At 38.7% G+C, this 6,000-nt stretch overlaps 1 protein-coding gene across 2 annotated transcripts in view; it reads left to right on the top strand.

Annotated features, from left to right (window-relative positions):
* The first annotated feature begins 1,781 nt into the window (after positions 1 to 1,781).
* LOC139761740 (uncharacterized) overlaps positions 1,782 to 6,000 on the top strand; it is a 313,003-nt gene continuing 308,784 nt past the window's right edge. Inside the window, exon 1 of one of the 2 annotated variants that reach the window (XM_071686163.1) lies at positions 1,782 to 1,869. The gene's annotated coding sequence lies outside the window, so the exon portion shown is untranslated. The remainder of the gene's footprint in view (positions 1,870 to 6,000) is intronic. The other variant, XM_071686174.1, reaches the window with a different exon arrangement.

Here is a 6,000-nt window from a genome sequence, read left to right as displayed (position 1 = left end):
TATATATATATATATATATATATATATATATATATATATATATATATATATATATATATATATATATATTCCTATGAGTCCACGGGGAAAATGAAACACGATAAGTTCCCAAGTGCACTTTCATGTAATAATCACATCATCAGGGTAGACACAAGAGAGAAATATAAGTCAGTTGATATACATCGAAGAGACGAGGCTAGGACGCCATTCGGTAAACATGTGATTGTCCATATACATATTTATATATTTTTTTCTTAATACTATGCGCCATTTCCCATGTTAGCGAGGTAGCGTTAAGAACAGAGGACTGAGCCCTAGAGGGAATATCCTCACTCGGCCCCTTTCTGTGTTCCTCTTTTATGAAATTATAAAACGAGAGGGGAGGATTTCCAGCCCCCCGCCTCCTTCCCTTTTAGTCGCCTTCTATGACACGCATGGAATGTGGGAAGTATGTATATATATATATATATATATATATATATATATAGAGAGAGAGAGAGAGAGAGAGAGAGAGAGAGAGAGAGAGAGAGAGAGAGAGAGAGAGAGAGAAGGGTCTGTGGGGCTTGGATGTGGATAGATAGCTGTGGTTTCGGTGTATTACATATGACAACTAGAGACTGAGTGTGAACGAATGTGTCCTTTTTGTGTGTTTTCCTGGCGCTACCTCGCTGAAGCAGGGGGTAGCGATGCTGTTTCCTGTGGGGCGGGTTAGCGTCAGGAATGGATGAAGGCAAGCAAGTATGAATATGTACATGTGTATATATGTAATGTTCTTGTATGTGTATGCATATGGGTACATGTTTATATGCATATGCATATGATGTGATTATTACACGAAAGTGCACTTGGGGTAGCGATGCTGTTTCCTGTGGGGCAGGTTAGCGCCAGGAATGGATGAAGGCAAGCAAGTATGAATATGTACATGTGTATATATGTAATGTCCTTGTATGTGTATGCATATGTGTACATGTTGATATGCATATGGGCATTTATGTATAAATATGTGTATATGAGTGGATGGACCATTCTTCGTCTGTTTCTTGGTGCTACCTCGCTAACGCGGAAACAGCGATTAAGTATTTGTGGCAGGGTGGCGACGAGAATGAATGAAAGCAGCAAGTATGAATATCTACATGCGTATGTAAGTATGTCTGTGTATGTATATGTATATATGCATTTGAAATGTACAGGTATGTATATGTGCGTGTATGGGCGTTTATGTATATACATGTGTATGCGGGTGGGTTGGGCCATTCTTTCGTCTGTTTCCATGTATTACCTCGCTAACGCGGGAGACAGCGACTAAGTATATATATATATATATATATATATATATATATATATATATATATATATATATATATATATATATATATATATTATTGTATTAAATGATTCTGACACCCACAATATACACCTAGTAATACTGTACAGAGGTACCTAGTGACTCCACTAAAATGTCAGTCTATTTTTTGCGGAACAAAGAGTTGAAATTGAATTGAACAGTCATTCTGCCGCTGTCTTGTGTACAGCTCAGGCTTGGCAGAGTTGCCAATTGCCATTGTATTGACGTGTAACCTACTGTTTAGTGGTGTAGTTATATGTAGCTTTCACCTTCTACCTGACTGACGAAAACTTTTGCATCGTAGTAATGTAGACTGGAACATAATCATAGATTGTCTTTTCTTTATGTGGTAGGTAAGATGTGGTGGTATCTGGCATATTTAGTTGATAACATTAGTGTGTGTATCCTGACGGCTGACGTGAGGGGAAGTGCCTCGCTCTATACTCTTCACTCATTATTCTAGTGTGACCTGAAAGTGTGCACCGAGAGCGTTGACTTGTTGGGATAGAATTCATCAAAATAAGGTGAGTTCAACTGTCTTAGAGTACGGCAGTGGTATGTTTTATGCTTAATTGCCTTTTCAGATATAGCAACATTGAGTTTGAAACAAAATAACAGCGGCTCATTTGATCACAGTCAGTGTCATGTCATGCGTGAGGTAAGGGTAATATCCTCTTGAAAGAATTGTCCTGGGGTGCAGCGTGATTACGTTGCGTCAGCTTCAGGGTAAAGTGCACCAGATTTAGAGTAAAGTACATCAGTTTTAAAGCCTATCAACTTCAGGGTAAAGTACATCAATTTCAGAGTAAAGTACATTAACTCAAGTGTAAAGTGTATCAACTTCAGTGTAGAGTACTTCAAGTTTTTCTGTAAAGTGTATTACTCGGAGTAAAGTGCATCAACTTCAGAGTAAAGTACATCATCTTCAGAGTAAAGTGCACCTTCATAGTAAAGTACATCATCTTGAGTAAAGTACATCGGTCTCAGCGTAATCAACTTTAGAATAAGTTCAGAGTAAAGTTCATCAACTTCAGAGAAAAGTGTGTCAACTTCAGAGTAAAGTACCCCAGCTTCAAAGGAAATTACATTAACTTCAGAGTAAAGTACAACAGTTTCAGAGTATTCAACTTCAGAGTATAGTTCATCAACTTCAGAATAAAGTGCATCATCTTCAGAGTAAAGTACATCATTTTCAGAGTAAAGTAATCAACTTCAGAGTAAAGTTCATCAACTTCACTGTAAAGTACATCACCTTCAGAGTAAAATGCATCAACTTTAGAGTACAGTACATCAGCTCCAAAGTAAAGTGCATCAGTTTCAGAGTAAAGTACTTCATCTTAAAAGCAGACTAAAGTACATGAGTTTCAGTGAAAGTACATGAGCGTTAAAGTGCGTCAGCTTCACAGTAAAGTATGACAGCTCAAGAGTAAAGTACATCAGGTACAAAGTACAGTACTTGAGTTTCAGTAAATCAGCTTGAGCAAAATACATTAGCTTCAATACAGTACATCAGCATCACTGGACAAACATCAGCTGGAGAACAAGGTACATCAGCTTTAGAGTAAAGTACATCAGAGAAAGTAAGTCAGCTTCATAATAAAGCACGTCAGCTTAATAGAGAGTACGTCGGTATCAGAGTAAAATAACATCAGCATCAGAAAAAGTACGTCAGTCAGCGTCAGTTAAGCGCATCACCTCTGTAAGAAAAAACAAGCATTGGTGAAACACATCAGCTTGAGAGAAGGTGCGACAACGTCAGAGTAAACTACGTCACCTCTAAAGTCCATCAGTATCACTGAGGTACATCAGCTGCAGAGAAAGTACATGCTCAGAGAAAGGACGTCATCTACAGAGTAAAGTATTTCAGCTTCAGAGAAGAGTTCTTCAGCTTCAGAGTAAAGCATGTCAGTTTTAGAATAAAGCTAGTCAGCTTTGGAGTAAAGTACTTAAGTTTCAGAGTAGAATACTTCAGTTTCAGAGTAAAGTACGTCAGTCTCATTGTAGAGTACGTCAGCTTTAGGGTAAAGTAAGTCCGTTTTAGTGAAGAGTAAGTCGGCTTTAAGGTGAAGTACTTCAGTCTCAGTGTAGAGTTCGTCAGCTTTAGGGTAAAGTACGTCTGTTTCACTGTAGAGTACGTCAGCTTCATGACAAATCACATCAGCCTCAAAGGGAAATTGATGTAACGCAGAGCGTGGGCGGGAGACGAGCAGAGGACGTATAACTTGGTGGTGAGAGTTCCTGTGTTCCATCTGATGTGATGTTAAGTACAGTACTATGTGTACACTAAATGTGAACAGTTGTGGTGCAGAACACTTGTGATGCAGAGTGTTTGTGGCAGAGTAGTTATGGTGCAGTGTTTGTGGTGCAGAGTACTTGTGTTGCAGTGTTTGTGGCACAGAGTGCTTGTGTTGCAGAGTTTGTGGTGCAAGGTACTTGTGTTGCAGAGTGTTTGTAGTGCAGACTTCTTGTATTACAGACTACATGTGCTTCAGAGTTCTTATGGTGTAGAGCACTGGTAATGCAAAGTGCATATGTTGCCAAACGTTGCACAGTAATTGTGTTGAGAAGTTAATATATTGCAGAGTATTTTTGGTTCAGAGTAATTTTAGTGCAAGTGCCTGTGTTGCAGAGTGCTTCCTGTAATGAGAATTTGTACAAAGTGGATATGTTTTGCAGAGCTCTTGTGGTGCAGAGTGCTTGTGATGCAGAATATTTTTGGCACAGAGTACTTGTGGTTCAGAGTATTTGTGGTCCAGACTACTTGTGGTGCAGAAAGCATATTTGTAACAGACAACCTTCCCTTTCGTGCAGTACTGAGCTCATTCTCTCAAAAATCTGTTAGAGGTTGGTTACACATGACCTTCTCTCGCAAAAACCATGCTGTCTCTCACTTAGGAAACTTCCCCTCCGCAAAAAGTCATCCACTTGCATTCTGATAATCTCTTAAAAACCTTACTCACCACCCCTGTAGCGAGACGGGTCTGTAGTTCAGCGCCCGTTCCCTGTCACCTTTCTTATATAGATGTATGATAACGTTTGCCCTTTTCTATTCTTTTGGCTTTATGTCTGTCTCCAGTGGCATCTTGAACTACTAGTAATTCAAGTAGTCTTCAAGCGTATCTGCACACTAAGACATATGATGAAACTATACAAGGACCTTGAGCCTTTCATGGGTCTAGTCCTTTTAATATTGTTAATATCTTTTCTAGATATCCCAGTGATTTCCAAACCCTCCTCCCTATTCCATCTCATCGGTGTTGAGGCTGTAGTGTCTTTCACTGTGAAAATACTTTCGAACTTGCTATTCAGTTCCTCACATATCCTTACATTATCCTCGACAGAATTTTCCTCTGAATCCCTCAGCCTGATTCACTGCTTCTTAACCAATAACTGGCTTCTGATGAATTTATAAAATTGTTTTGAATTTCCAGCTGCCTTGTCCACAATATTATCTTCAGTTTCTTTATTCCTCTTTGCTATACTCATTCCGTGCTCATCATCCTGCCAATGCTAGCTGGTTTGTATCTTTGCCACAGCACATTTCGTAGCTCCCTTGCTTTATGACATCTTTTATCAAACCATTCCTTCCTTTTTCTTACTATTCCCTCTGTATTTGAGGCTTGAGGTGCCCATATCGCGACTCCTTCATTGCAAATTTCACAGAACCTCTCAACATAATGTCTAGGCTCCTGGCAACTGAATTCCATTTCCACATCAACGTTGCCATATAAATTATTGAGGTTTGTGTAGTTTCCACTATTAAATCGCCCCTTCATTTTCTGTCTCACCCCTGCTATTTTAAAGTCCTCTTTTACCACATATTCAAACTTGAGCATCACTTGATCACTTCTTCCAACTGGTGTATCATATATAATGTTCTCAATATCCATGCTAGTATGAGTGAAGATATGGTCTAGTTATGATGTGTATCAATCAGTTCATCTCATCCTAGTTAGCATGAGTGAAGATAACGTCTAGTTATGATGATGCATCAGTTCCTTTCGTCCTATCTTAGTATTTTCCTAGTGTGAACTGTGATATGCTGTTGTTGAAAATTTTCCTGTAAATACTCTAAAACTTGTCTCCATGACACCCTATCAACGTGAGAATCCAAATTCCCTCTGTCTTTTTATGAGTGATATCCTCCATCTGTAGTTCACCTTCTCTAAGAAGCGAGTGCCTCACTGCTTCACGTACATTCTTGATTGTGCCTTCATTTTTATGTATAACCACAGTGTAGTAGGTTCTTGGGTGGATATGTGTGCGTTATGTATGTGATGAATTGCTTCCTTCGAAATTATTTCAACTCGGAAGCATGGAGCGACCTATGAGGAAGGTCATTAGGCCTGCAACCCTTTGTGCTGTAAAGTGCTCTTGTTTAGAATACTTGCTTATCCTATTACGAAACAGCGTTATAAACTAAATCTGATAAGATATAGTTAAATGGTTGCACTAGGAATTTTAATTGAAGAGACAAACAGAAATGTATTATCATACATTGTTGTAAAGGCTATATGATACATTGATCATATTCTATATATCATATTATTCATCACATCTTGATCAGCTCCTCCCCTGTGAGGAAAGAAATCACCTTATTAATTAAATCTAGGTTGGAATCATGTAACAGTCTTCTGTCAATTTTTTTTCTCTGT

Source organism: Panulirus ornatus, chromosome 3 (assembly GCF_036320965.1).
Source record: "Panulirus ornatus isolate Po-2019 chromosome 3, ASM3632096v1, whole genome shotgun sequence".
NCBI lineage: Eukaryota > Metazoa > Arthropoda > Malacostraca > Decapoda > Palinuridae > Panulirus > Panulirus ornatus.
This window is presented reverse-complemented; position numbering and strand designations above follow the sequence as displayed.